General features: G+C 35.5%; 1 protein-coding gene across 1 annotated transcript in view; it reads left to right on the top strand.

Moving 5' to 3' along the window:
- Nucleotides 1-719: 719 nt before the first annotated feature.
- The window catches only part of LOC135835772 (lachesin-like), a 201,284-nt gene continuing 186,424 nt past the window's right edge, over nt 720-15,579 (top strand). The window contains exon 1 of the mRNA XM_065350195.1: nt 720-957. The gene's annotated coding sequence lies outside the window, so the exon portion shown is untranslated. The remainder of the gene's footprint in view (nt 958-15,579) is intronic.

The following is a 15,579-nucleotide window of genomic DNA, read 5'->3' as shown; positions in this document are numbered from 1 at the left end:
TATTGTTCTTTGTTCTTTTTCATCTTTTCTTGTTTTTCTTGTTCGCGATAACGGGCATCTTATTGAGGGAAAGAATGACTTGTCCCAGTCATGTGTCTGATGTGTCGTCTGTTGTTATACATTTTCCCACGTCCTTTCTGTTTGTAATTTCTAATTTCTATTCCTAGCTAAACTAAAGCTGTATCAAAAAAAGAAATAATTTTGGTTGATATGTATGTAGTTGGGTAGTGGGTATTAAAATTGAAAATTCAAAAACTTAAGGCCTTTTTATAATGCTACGGAAAAAACGTAAGACAGTTGAACACGAAATTTCAAAGTGCTTTTTTTGCCGTAAAAAAAGCACTTTGAAATTTCGTGTACAACTGTCTATACGTTTTTTCCGTTGCATTAAAAAAAGGCATTTAGTAAAAAAATTCGCTTCCCCTCAACTCAACCGCGTCTTGAGGCTGAATGTGTACTCCGAAGCCGAATGAACCTGTGGCTGCAGTAAATTGGTAATGCACATGCGCGAAAATGTTACGTGCCATGGGTTTGAGTTCCAGTGACTTGTGACTTCGTTCGCTTCCATATTCATCCCCTCCCAGCCTTTTACTAGCTCGCAGCGCTCGCAGCTGGCCTCATGGTCAGCTGGCAGCTCCTTCTCCTCTGTCCACTCCATCAGTACTTCAGTAGTTTTCTTTTTTCTTATTCTTTCTCCCGGCGTCGCGTTACTTGTGTTTGATCGTTTTTTGCTGATCTTCATCATTCTGTTCGTGTGTTCGATAATTTCCCGTGGTTAATTTTTGTAATTTGTAATTAATTTTTCGGATTCATTTGTATCGCATTCTGGGTTATTCGTTCGGATGCTGTAAAATCATGTAATTCATCACCATTTGGAAGGTGGTTATTATTTTTCTCTGACTGAAGTAAGACTGAAGTAGAACACCATGTCTTTCTTCGATGAATTCCAAATCCAAGGTATGTTTCAATAACTTAATTAATAATTATATTGTACAGGGTGTATTTTTCTCGCGATTCTATATGTTGAGTGCGTACGACATACGTTTTTTGAGTATTAACCTCCACTGAATAGACGCTGAAATGGCCGCCATGTTGACGTTCTTTGTTCCTTCAGTCGAAAATTCGGGCATTTGTAGTGGTGTAGTGATTGATTAGAAGTAGAACGTTTTCACTTTTCGACATGAATTAAGTGCTATTTATTTCCAAATACTGTTTGTGGACGTGAATTTTGGTTTGCGAATCGCTTCGGGGCTTTCTTGTGTGACTGTAATTACATACGTAGCCACGTTGGTAGTGTGCGTGAATTTGCGTCTTTGTGGTGGTGAGCTACGACTATGATCGGTACGTCGGTACTGTCGGTACTAACTTCATAACTTGTTAAAATGGCGCGATTCCAGTCTGCCAAAGAAAGAAGCAGAAGTTTTATTAATGTGACGTATGGCCTAATAATAATTTTATTCAATGTCAATGCAGTTATTGCAGTTCAAGTTGGCATGGCCACACGCCATAAAATAGAAGCTTTTTAGATAAAGTCCATATGGACGGTTGGACGCCGCCGCCGGACGGTAGCCGCAGCTCACCACTACAAATACCAACTCCTAAATCAAATCCACACACACAACCTATGCAACTACGCATTGTGTCGTGTTTTCTCGCGCGTGCGTGTGTGAAGTGTGAACGTTGATGTGTCTGTGTATGTGTACTTTTCAATTCTTCGAACTTGGTTAAATGGTTATCTGCTTGATAGTTTATAATTATTATTCTTTAGAACATTTTGACATGCAACTTCAAAAGTCTCCGTTGTTTTTATAATGATTTCTATTTCGTTTCCCCGTGTAGTTTTGAGTGTAATTCATTTAAGAGGATCGACGCGACGTTTCGCTCTTGTTAGATTCTCGAACCTTTCCATTTGAACTTCAGGATTCAGGAATGCACTAACGAGTAAATTTTAAAGAACCGAAAATTTTTAAATTTTTTGATTGATCACGTCTTTTTTAAAGTGACAAGATTGCGTACGGTATTGAGAAGCGAAAGTTGCAATTTATTCGTGATTACAGCTCGGATGATTACATGGTAACGTACACAGATTTTGCTACGAGTTTATTCATTTCTACACATTTTTTGACAGTGAGTGCTAATAATACCGTTAAACTACTTAAAAAAATGGAATGAAATGACGAGCGAATGTCTGTTCGAGCTAAATCTTCTAATGTTGATTTTGAAGTATCAATTTTCTTTAAAGCTCTGTATACCTTGACGTTCTGCGTGAATTTCTTAGCTAATTTTCATAGAATTTTGTTCACCGTTTCAACTAATATTTTCTCAATAATTTTTAAATTGATGGGAGGGGGGGGGGGTCAGTAGTCTGGGTATTGTTGAGCGTATGATTATGATTTTTCTGCTGAACTCGCTAATCGTGGTGATTGGCACTCATAGCTGTATTCGTAATTGCGAATAGATGGTCTAGTCACAATTTTGGGGATGCTTGGTTATTGAGTGTGTAGTTGATTACGAGCCAGAGAAACGAAAAAATGCTCGTTAAGTAATGAAAATACACATTTCATCATTTTACAGCAATTTTTTCAGTCCTCTGTTTTGTGATCAATTATGTATACTTCGGATGCAGTGATATGAGCCCTTTATCACTGTTCTTACCTAAGTATGCATGCTCCAATTTTGCTGTTGAAAACATTTGTTTGGTGAGGTACTTATAAGAAAGAGGAAGGGTAGGTAGAGGTACAGATTTCAATAAAAGTATCAAAGGATGATATTCGTGCACCTATTTGGATTTTGATGAAAATGGAAGAAATGTGTAATAAATAATGAGCACGGGTTTCGAAATTGTCTATAAATTTGAAGTTTTTTTTGGTGAGGAAATGAAATTAAACTTGTGAATTTAAAATGTTGGACAATTGGAAGAAAGTACATATGTACTAACGTAAGAAGAGAGTTATTACGTGTTGCTGAACTTTGATAGAAATTAGGGTTGAATGAAAAAACTAGATGAATTTCGTTTATTGCGAGAATTTGAAAATTTGAAAACAGGTAGTCAGGTATTGTGAAATGAATACTGATTTAGTGTTGAATTGATTTTTATACTCGTAGCGTTTGGTAGATTTTTACAAAAACAAAAAAAAATCCCTCACATTCGAGCAATCAGCAATGTGAGTAAATCACAAGATATGAAAATGATTACATGAGGGTATAAAATTAAAATTTTTCATGTTTGCAACAAACCATAGTAAGTGTCCCATCCGTGAATGTGAATTTCGATGGATTTTTTTAAAATTGAAAATATCGAGGTAGTTTTAATTTCATGATCGATTATTCATATGTGCTTTTAAGCTCTGATTTTTAGAACGCCATGATTGCGATTCTATTTATTTTCTCATCAAAGATTTGATGAATGATTTGTCCATGAGGGAAGGACTTCTTTATCAGGGTGTCTACCAGGTAGGGAAAGCAGTGAAAAATGAAAAAAAGTGGAAAATCCGATTTTCCACGCTAGAAAAATTTTGTAGAAAATGGCTCATTTGTTGACTTTTTCAGAACTTGAATTACAAATTTTTGATAGCTGTTGCCCTCGCTTCACTCGGACCCATTTGCTTTTTTTTAAAGTTTGAATTTTTTTCTTTTTCGAATAATCATTCAAGTTTTAAAACTTAGAAGCATAAATAATAAACTTCATCATTTATGGATAGATTTTTTCGAAAAATTTGTATATTTTTCTCCAAATGTTGTTCAAAGTTTCCATTAATTTGTTTTAATATTTTTATTTTGAAAAAAGCTCTTTATTCGTCCAATTTCATTACAGTAACAAAAACCTTAAAGATGAAAATAAAATCAAATATTGAAATGATAAAATTATATTCTCGACATCCGCTTGCTTGAAAAACATCTTGGGATGTTTGAAGACATTGAAAAAGCGAAAAAAAAATGTCCTGGTAAAGTCCTGCTTTTTTATTTTGAAATTTTGTTGGACTAGACACCCTGAAAAATCACTGCTAACAATTTTTTAAAAATCCTTCATCTGTCATATTTGAAAGAATTTTATTCTCAAAATAGACGAAATAGTTGATTTGTTAATTTAAGTTCGCTCATTTTGTATTTTTAACATGTACCTACCTACACAATTCATGAGAAATTGTAACGATCTTGAATAAATATAGCTATGATTATAAAAAATCATTGAATTGATTTCAAATTGATGAAAACGTGTACTCACTCCAGTGTAAAAAATTACAACGTTCAAACCAAAAAATGAAAAATCCTTCTAGTGAGAGGGGGTGAGTGTTGAAAATATTTTGGAAGGCAGTGATTTTTTTTTTTGAAAGGTAGTGAAAAGGTAGTGACTTTTGGCCAAAAAATTCCGGCCATACTTTTATCCAAAAGGTACACATTTTCAGTTATAATTTCGAGATCGTTTTTTTTTTTTAATCATTGGGTACTAAACTTCTATATATAAATATAGATTTAAACTTAGTCATTATGGTGCCCATTTTAAGTATACGTAGTCATTGTGGTGCCCGGTTTTGGGCTTGTGGCGCCCAAATCGGGCACCACAAGGTCTTTTTATATAAAACGATGCAGAATCGAGTGAAATGCACTCTAAGGTGAAAAAAAAATTTTTGAGGCAGGCACCACAAGTACCAAGTTTATGTATCGGGCACCTCTATGACTAACTATGATGAAAAATCCAAACTGCACCAAAACACCTTTATCATACATATAATTATATGTGATCCTCTATGTACGCGGGCACCACAATTACCATAAAAGACCCGGGCACCACAAGGTACTAGGTACGTGTATTCATATAATATATACCTAAATTGTGGATCGAATTTTGAAAACTTGAGCCCATTTTTCAGGAAATCTTGTCCTCTTTGATGTAATATGCATTATGATGTTACTTAGTGTTTCATTTTCAAATTTTTGATATTGCTGTTTGTTTCTAAGGATCATTGAACCCAAATTTTATGAATTCGTTGAAAATTTTGCTGAATTGATCTGCGTTGCGAAATGAAGCGATTTTCTAATGTGATGAATGGTTTCAAATTTTTTCACCGAATACGTCCCCTCCCCCCCTCTCATTTTGAGGCATACATGCTACCGTATACTCCTCGTCGACAGCCAACGACATCGTATCTCTTTGCTCCATGTACGCTGTACAGCCTACCATATCCTCTCCATAAAAAGAAAATTCGATTGCTAGCCAAGTATCGCGTATCTGAGAAAAATGAAAGTAATGTTTTGCAGCCAGAAAGTACGGTCATTAATCTCCGTCACATGTAACGTACTTCCAAATTAGGCAACACCTGCTGAGGAAAAGAGTTGAAACGTTTTCATTTGTTACTGTACATAAATTGTGCTTTTAAAACCCATCCCCTCTCTCGTTTTTATTCCACTCCACATTTTACGAAGAAAAAAAACGCGAAGAGACTTCAAAAGAACTTCGGTATTTCATTTTTTAAATAAAAAAGTTCATTTCTTATTTTCTTTTTCCGTCATATACTCACTCACCAGCAAACATTTAATCTGGACATGTTGAAGTAAACCCAAAAATGGTTTACGATTGAGGAAAAAATTTTGGGTGAATTTGAAACCCCGAAAGCGATTTCAAGCATCCGCTTTTCTCTTCGCTTTTGCACCATCCAAGCTCGCGTTTTCCAGCTTCCAAACAAATAAAACTTTGTATTCGACAAACGAGTAAATAAAGTGACGTCGAGTAGTTCTAATGCGGGTAATTTACACAAGGTGCATTAATATTTCGGCAAGTTTAACGCGCCCTTTTCAAACTTTCTATCGGATAATTTTATTAGCACCGCTAACCGTTAGAACTTGTTCGATGGCGGCACGCCGCTACCAAGTACTACGTATTTTACAAAATAAAATTGATTTTACAATCTAAATACTCGCAGGATATTCCATTAATAACCGCACACCACGACGACGTTATACTCTTCTCTTTACAAGTACACTTCGATAAATATTTATTGCTTGCCTGGAGATAAAGTTTATTCGTTGAAATTTCTATGATAAAATGAAATTCTCCGGCTTTGCGAGTATAACTTCCGAGTACAAGCACCGTGTCGTGTAATTTCTTCGCAATTCAGATTACCCACTTCGTCATCTAAGTCTCACATGTACCATTGTATGTACCTGTTGGCTCATTCCATGTTATTCTATTCATTATTCTCAAAAACCAACCATCATTTCGCCAACGATTAGGAAATATGTTGATGTAGTATTCTCCAAGAATATGAAAACTTTTTGGGTTAGGTTCATTGGTAATGATGATCACATAGATAAGTGTGAACCTCTGCAATTATTCGATGTGTGCTGCAGTACCGCTCGACTCGTAATCAGAGCAATGAATTTGACGAGGTAATGTCTTCCTATCCGCTTAGAGAGATAGTTTTCAAGTGAGAAAACATTGTATGGCGTTGATAGCAGCGTTGTTTTTGTTTTCTAAAGCAATATTTACGGCAAACAAAATAGGCAATTTTATTTACATCAGCTGCCAACGCTCAGTCGAGATCAGCTGATGAGGCTAACAAGATAACTAATTGAAGTACCTATTTTAAAATTTTTACGAGTAAGATTCGCAGTCATTTTCATTTGACATTTTGTTGGTCATTGAAGAACTTGGAAGAAAATTTGATCAACTTCCAATACTTAGAGAATATTTTATTTTACAACATTTCGTTCAACTAAGAACTTGTGAAAGATTTTAATGAATTACATTTCTGAAGTAAACTTTTAGATATCCAGTCTTACGTTTGGAAATGTGAAGATAAAAATCGGGGTTTCCAACTTTTGAGAACCTGGAATAAATTGAGATTAATTCTTGCCTTGGGTGGTCCTTATTTTTCAAGTTGGGATTTTTTCCGCTCCCACCACCTAAAGTGGTAACCTCTGGTGAGAAAATAATTCACTATTTTTTATTTTTTCGATTTTCGAAAAATTCGGGCTGCGGTGGGCCCCTCAATTTTCAAAAATTTGAAAAAACCTAATTCCAAGAAAAATGTTTAAAATGTCGAAATTTTGAGTTCCATCATCTCTAAAAGGTCCCTTTTGAGTAAAATAGACTCTCGTGGCGATTTTAGCCCCCTCCCATGGAAACCAAGCTGACCCCCCCCCCCCGGAATAGCTAAATTGTGATGAATTCTGAACACCATGTTAGCCTTTTGATAACTTGAAAGAAATGACCAATATCTCACATTTGGAAAACACATGTCGAGTTTTAGTTTAAGGGGGAAATATATTCGGAGCGCTTTCTCAATTCATCGTAATTTGTATCTGGTACTGGAATGGAAACAGAATTTCTGGAAAACCTCTCAAAAATGAAAAATTTTGAACTTTCTTCAGTCGAGTTAAGAAGGAAAATTATCTGCCGATGGTCTCGCAGCGTTATCTTCAGGCAGAATTTCTAAATCGGTGAGCATATTTTGTGCTTAAAAGTACACTGTTTCGAACTTAGAGCGAACGCTGCGGAAAACTTTCTGGGTTTATGTTCGACTGTTCTTGTAAAGTTGATGTTGGTATTTCACTGGAGATGGCATTACTTGTACACTCCAAAATTGATTCAGAAGTGTTCTTGATTTCATGAAGTGCTGATATCTTGTTTCCAGCTGTCGAATATTAGTTTTTATCATTTATTTTTCTTTACTAGAGCAATGCCAATTCTGACTGAACCGAAAATTTACTAGTGATTAATAAACTATTAGTGATTTGACTATTTCGGGAATTAATTTTCCCTCTAAATTTACCCTGCTTGAAATGCTGAAAAATTTATCAATTGTGGATCATCCCATTGGTGATCCATCCACTAGTGGACAGTCTGAATACTTACTTATCATGATCCACAAACGGACAATTGGTAATTTTCCAGCGAAATCAATGAAAATAAGTGAAAATCAGTAAATTTTGTAAGTTGACGAATAACTCTTTTGCATTCATAATATTTTCTTTTATGGATTCAAATCGTTTGAGATAGTTCTGTGCATTTTTCTGTTATTTGTTCAACATGAAAACAAAGAACAAATTACAGATTAGTGTTTGAATATCCAAGCGGTACATATACTCACGGTGCCAACTGATGATAAATCTTACTTCTAATGATTCCGCCTCATTAAGCTTTTCAATTTTTGCTACTATTTTGGGATATTGTGTAGAGGTGGGGGAGGGGGAGTGGAATTTAATTTTTATTTCACCTCTTCTAAAATTAGGTCAAATTTTTACTCAAAGCATTACTTACTTTTTTAAAAAAAGTAACATAAAACCAGTTCTACATCTGGTTTCGACAGTAATGAATAATTAAGGCTACCTAAAATTTGTATTTTCCTTTCGGAAAGTTTTCAGTTTGTTGATTTATTCTCGTATTTTTTTCATCATTTTTTTTACCGAACATTCGAGTTTTTGATGCCTATGTGGAAGAAAATCCTCGTCTGATTGCCTCCAGATGCAAACAAAATACCTGGCTCGAGTAACAATGCATATAATTTGAAAACAATATTTTGGCAATCGAACCGCCGCACCAGTATTTTTCAATAACATGGGAAATTTTATAACTATCGAACACACAGGGTAAGCAAAGAGTATGTGTAAAAAAAAATCGAATACAGTTTATGCTTATTCTACGCATACTAGATATAGTTACAGCCGCATATACCCACAGCCACGATACCGCGACTACGTTGCAAAAACCTTTTAAACCTCATAGAAAAATATGCGATGGCAAGAATTTTCATCATTTTTGTTATGACAGTCTCGCCTCGAATGTTTATTTTTCATTATTTGCCAACAACATATAGCTTATCTATGTTGTGTTCGAATTTCTTCGTCAACAAGTTCCTTGCGCGGTGTTGCTGCTCGTCTGTCAGTTCGTCTTTTGTATGTGTTGTAGGTATGTGTGCTTTGAACATAACGTGTATGGAGGTATCAGAGATGCAAATGAAAGAAAACATGCTTCGTTTTTCAGTATACACATCACCAAATATGACATGTGTGAGGTAGCTAGATACTTACCTGCGTCTAATTCGACACACCAAGATGCTAATTTTTAATTATTCAAAGCGATACTACCTTTCTCTTTCGTTCATATTAAATAAAGTCTACGTAGCATTTAGGTGACTTAGCGTGTTTAATTTCGTGAAAATTACATCGGTGCGCGATTAAAGTTGGCAAAGTTACACAAAGTGCCACTGTATACTCTCTCGTACACGTAGATACACCGACAACTACACTCATAGGTGGTTTAACGAATCAACGACCCAGTACATCTACATCGTATAAAATGTACGTTACGTAGACATGACACTCGTCTTTGGTACGTCGAAGCAACCTACAAAGATTCTTTCGCGGTGAATTTTATACCTACGTTACGTGTAATTAAACTCTTTATCAATCAAAAACAGAACGTAGTTATGAGTCTTTTTGCTTAAGTAAATTTTTAATCGGCTTTCATTATAGAGCTTTTGAAGAATGTAATGCGTTTGTAATCGCTGACGTTTGCAGATCAAAATTTCAACTTCCAAGAGTGATGTTGGTAGGAAGGAGACTCAAATCTGTATATAAATAACTCTGTAACATTATTTGTGTATTTTTAATAATTTCAAGCCTGGTACTCGCGAAGGTAAAAGAATTATTCTTGGAATGGTTTGAATTTTACTATTTCTTGAATTTAACTATTTCCCAAAATGATTCAGCAAAATATAGCCTATATCGATTCATTACTGAAGATATTACTTTTACAGCTTGTTTGACGAGAATTTTCCATCGCACCGCAATGAGTGCATTTTCAAGAAGTCGAACAGATGTACAGATTTGAACTTCCTTCTCGTAACAATGATTGGCAGATTATTGCATGCGTGAATTCATTAAAGGTACTGACTATTGAGGGCCTCCTCCGCATAAAAGTGATGGAGCGTCTGCAAATATGTTTTTTGAGCGAAAAAATGAAAAGTGTATTCAGGTATAACACCCGTCAACATTCTATTTGCTGTAAAACTCCCTCCAATTGCAAAGTTTCAAAGAGTACTGTGCAATTCCATTTAAGCATCTAACACGTTGGAAATCCCGTTCTCCACGATATACCTACTTATAAGGGAACCTCTTGAGGCGTCACACTCCGATTCGAACAGGACTGCGATTATTGGAAAGAGCATGATCTAAAACCCCCAAAACCAAATTTTCAGCTGCCCAAGTTCATTTCTCGATTTTTGACGAATTTTTGAAAATTCAAAATTTATTGTTTTTGGCGATTTATGCTTTTTTTTGAAAGTACGTACTTGATCAGTAAAAATGGTCAAAATAAGTCCCAAAACTAATATTAATTACCCAAATCCAAATTTTACCATTTTCAGACATTCTGGCGCCTCCAGCGTGATTTTTCAATTTCTCCAGAATTTTGAATTTGCTCCAGAAGGCGTGAATATGAAGTTGGGCAGCTAAAAATCGAGTTGTGTTTTATACTCGGCCTGTTTAACGAGTTTATTCACATTTGAGCCGATTTTGAGAGTGACTCCTCAAGAGTGGGTTTTTGACCAGCTTTTTTCAAAATTAAAAAATCCAAAAAATCGAAAGATAACTGGTTGTGAGGAAATTTTTGAAATTTGTGCGAATCGCTGTATTTCTTCAAGAACTAAGCCCCGGAGTGCAAATTCTACTATTTCCAGCCGTTTTGGAGCGAGAGTGACACCTCAAAAAACCACTCTTGAGGTGTCACTCTCAAAATCGGCTCAAATGTGGATAAACTCGTTAAACAGGTCGAGTATAAACACAACTCGATTTTTAGCTGCCCAACTTCATATTCACACCTTCTGGAGCAAATTCAAAATTCTGGAGAAATTGAAAAATCAAAAATCGCGCTGGAGGCTCCAGAATGTCTGAAAATGGTAAAATTTGGATTTGGGTAATTAATATTAGTTTTGGGACTTATTTTGACCATTTTTACTAATCAAGTACGTACTTTCAAAAAAAAAAGCATAAATCGCCAAAAACAATCAATTTTGAATTTTCAAAAATTCGCCAAAAATCGAAAAATGAACTTGGCAGTTGAAAATTTGGTTTTGGGGTTTTAGACTATGCTCTTTCCAAAAATTGCGGTCCCGTTCAAATCGGAGTGTGATATCTCAAGAAGTTCCTTTGTTAGGTTCTGACAACAATAACTCATTTCTGACGAAATCTTTTTCAATTTTTTACATTTTTGGAGCTTTGAACTTTGACTGGAAAATATTTCAAGCATTGATTGAATTATTGAGCATTAATCAATTGCTATGAAGAAGTGTGTTCAAGTTCCAGTTCATTGGTACTTGGTATTTATGTAAGGAGTTGCCAATTAACGCCTGCATATAAGCAGAATTGCCATAACGGCTGTGCGTTAGGTAATGATTCGCCTATATACTACTTGGTAATTATTAAATAATGGATTTTACTCGTACACCCTATATTTCGTTTAATTAATGCGATGAAACGACCATAGAGGTATTTCAACGTGCACATCTTTAGTCCAGAGGTGGCGGAAGGTACTCGTTTTTCAGCCCATTTTACTGCTGAGGGGTTAATTTTTCACCCTCTGCTGACACCTTTTCCGTTTCCTTACACGACGAATTAAAATTCCGGCCAAGAAATCATGCACCATGATGGTCATTTCGGTAAGAAGAAAAAAAGTTGGAGCTGTGCATTTGCGGTGTGGCTGGCGAATTACACACCGACCACGCCGCAAAAAGCCAACAAACGACCAAAGGATACCGAATAAAATTACACGCAAAGGTACATGTAGCCATTAATAGAGCATAAATCAGCGCACACAGTTCTTCATACCGAACTACTCGTACTATTGTACCGTTGTAATAAATATTAGCGCCGGTACGGGAATTGGAGGATAGCCCTTGATATTGCTCTTTACACCGCTGCTGACGACGACAACGACGACTATTTCATTATACCGTATGTATCTCCACTGGTATCCGGCCGGTTCCTGGTCCTAGCCAGATACACGCACACACTCGCGTAAAGTCTCCACTTTGGTCGACTGTAGGGGGGTGGTGTGCGTACTTCGATATGCGGTGTATTTTCTGCTCTGCTCGCAGATGAGTCGTTCTCGTGTGCGAATACCGTTTATACGGCGGACCACGACCTCCTCCCTTGCCCATCTTATCCGCAAAATTTCTCTATCTTGATCATGGACATTTTGCGGTGTTCTGTTTTATAACTCTTGAACTGGTCGTATCAATATTTAATTAATCCTCCTCATTCCCGTATTCATATATTTAACTTTAACATCGCCATTATCCCCGTAGGTATCTACCATGTCCGGCCTCTCCAGGGTTCCTGATACTTTCTAGCTATTTTTAATTACAATACCGCGACGAATGCAATCGCCAACTACGATCAGTGACCACCATACCACTAATTGGAATATTACGTATAGTCGAAGAAAACTAAACGCTTTGATAAATAATTTATTATATTTTCCCCCATCAGAATGGCTACTTTTTTTTGTTACCTACCCTCTTCTTTTTGGAAATGAATCCGCATAAACATGGTCGAGGAAAAAAATACGCGTCGTTTTTCTACACGCCAATGTAGTCAGTAAATCATTTAATCGAGTATGATTAAATTTTCCATTCTACGTACGAATTCACGAGCACGTAAATACCCTCAATTAATGTAACGAGTCTTCCGATCTACTCAAATCATCCCCATTATACGAATAATTTGCGTAAATTAATATAAATACCTATACCTTTTTGAAAAAGAAATGCTGCACACTTCAGTCACCGATGGGATCTCGTTCCTTAGCTGAAATATGCAAACGTAAAATATAGGTAGGTATGTGTACCCTGAAAAGTAAAACAAACACCAACTGACTTTTTTCTCTCTATAAACTATTATGACATCGCTTTCGTAAATTATTTACGAACCAATAAGTATGTAACTAAATTGACACTTCAGCGAAAAGTTGAGACAATCGCAAATTTATATTTAGATAGTATTCTCTCTATTGTGTTTCGTTGTTTAACGGGTATGCTGCTCTTTAAAGTGTATGCATTCGCGAAACCCTTACCACGTTCGTCAACGTCGTCGTCGTTGTTGACATCATCGGTATATTTTGAACGTGGAACACTTCGATGTTAATAAGTGAACAAAAACACCGTCATTTCTCAAGTATCTAGGTGAGTAAATAACCTCACCGCTGATTTGACTTGTGTTCATTTAACTCTCTCTCTCTTTTCTGTACTTACTCTTCAAATTAATGGTGTACTGGAAACTCTTGTTCAATGCGCATGCACATTGCACATTATTGTATTAGCATTGATGAAAGTATTGAAGAATTTGCTTGAAAAAGAAATTCTTACGTTGATTTGACTCGAAACCATTGATACATACCTATCGAGTATCGAAAATATCTTCAGAAACTACACCATTAAAGGTACCAACATTTTTACCTCAACTTGTACGAGTAGTATGAGAAAATTACAAGTAGAAAAAATGGAATTTTTATCAAGAATTCTAGATTCTGTCGCTCTTTTCAGGGATGCTGTATTTGTAAGTTGTTTCTCGTTTTGAAAAGATATGAGAGGAACTTATGTATGGAAAAATTGAAAAATTGAAATCCGATGACGAACTCAACAAGACCTTCAAAAATAAGTTTTCACTTATTGCTTTTGCTTTTCAAATAGATCGGAAAACTTTACCTACTGTCTCGAGTTGTTTTTTTGTTTTTGTTTTTTTTTTACAATTTGCCCTTATAAGTTGTCAATGAGATGTAACTATTTGGAACACTAAGGATGTGTTTCAAGAAAAGCAAACAACACCTCTCGTCGTAAAAATACAGCCTAATGTTGGGGTATTTGGAAAGAAGTTGTACGGAATTATTTTGAAAAACAATGACGAAAAGCTGTGGGTTATCCTACCGATTTTTTATTCATTTATTTCTCTCAAATCATACGCTTGAAGTCCATTAAATGAAACTCATGCAGCATTTTTGTTTTTGTTTTTGCATTATGATTTAAATTTTTGAGTCAGGCGTTTCATTTGAGCAAAAAAATGTTAACATGAATTTTATGATTAATACACATGAAAATCAAGTGGACAAAACAGTTTCGTTACTGCTGACATTGTGTGCAATGTTTGAAGGGGCCCTACAAACAGAAATATAATTTATATGAAATCACTGCACAACTCTGAAATATTCGATTGATTTATATTTTATTTATTCATTTTGATGATGTTTCGACTGCCTAGTTTTTTAATTGCGTTTACAATATTAATGTTGAATTTTACAAATTGTTTATGTGAGCGGGACTGCACAACTTCAGCAGTAAGGCATCTAAAGTGCATTTAAATTTTATTCAAATGATTATGTGTGCTTCAAACTTTAGACAAACAAATTCACGTGCACCTTAGCTTTTTTTGTGCTGAGGGCTGAAGCATTTACCCAACGTATCATTGTTACGAGTACTTCTCTTGAATTCTGGTCTCAAAATCCATCATTTCACATTGAAAGCTCAGTGTGTTTTGTTCTGTTATTTCTATGATACTCATTTGCTTCTCATGACTTTTTATTCTGCAATACCCAATCTTCTCTGGATGATGTCTCAAATGAAACTACCTCTGAATCCGTATTACGTTCTCAATTACAAATGGAACGTGACTAAAACAAATTAATGTGGGAAAATTATGCCAATCAAGGAATTGTTACCAAGTCAATACGATGTTTTCATCTTCGGAGGTTGAATAAACTGTGAGCCTTTATAACAAAAATAGTTCCATAATACCTATGTATTTGTCGAGTAAATGGCTGATGAAAAAAAGAATATACTTACATGTAGCATTAATTACATGAGCTTTTTGTGTTGAAGAAGGGCGCCTTTTTTGTAATTTCCAACGCAGAAGTTGATGTTTTTCAATGCTTTGAATTTTTTGAAAATTTTGAAGTGTGTTCTTTGTTTCCTCCTGCATGACAGAAAAAATATTTATTTATGGTTTGATATTTCGATGATGAAAAAATTATAAGAAAGTTGAAAAGATGGCACGAAGCCCTAAAATTTGATACTACTTATGATCAATTTGTCTGGTCAGTTTCCTTCAGTATGGACTCGCGTGCTATACCTATTATTTTTGCAGTGGTCTAAGGAACGTGTATGTTCATACGTTTCATGCAATTTTGAGCATATGGAGTTCTTGTGCTGTTTTCTAGTTCACTTTGCTGTGTGCCTATTGTTATTGCTGTGGAAGAAATGACAGCTTTTTAGCTCATCCACTGCGAATATTGAGTACCTACTTAATGGTATTACACACAGATGAGTCGCATCTACCTATACTGTTTTCTTCTGTATTGTTGATTATGTAAATGCGTGTCTAAGTGGCTGCATGTCAGATCCACAACGCTGAAGTGAAATCAACTCACTGAATCGACTACGACGATTTTCGAGACGATCTGGAGCCTCGAGCAAAAATTAGTTCTTCTCCAGCACACTGCTATCGCTCCAGAAAGCGCTATAATCAACTTCCGCAGCTGAAAATTTGGTTCTGTAATGTTGGGAACACAAACTTTTAATGTGCCAAATT

The sequence above is a fragment of the Planococcus citri genome, chromosome 2, assembly GCF_950023065.1.
Source record: "Planococcus citri chromosome 2, ihPlaCitr1.1, whole genome shotgun sequence".
NCBI lineage: Eukaryota > Metazoa > Arthropoda > Insecta > Hemiptera > Pseudococcidae > Planococcus > Planococcus citri.
Note: the sequence above shows the minus strand (reverse complement) of the source record. Positions and strands in the feature narration are given on the sequence as shown.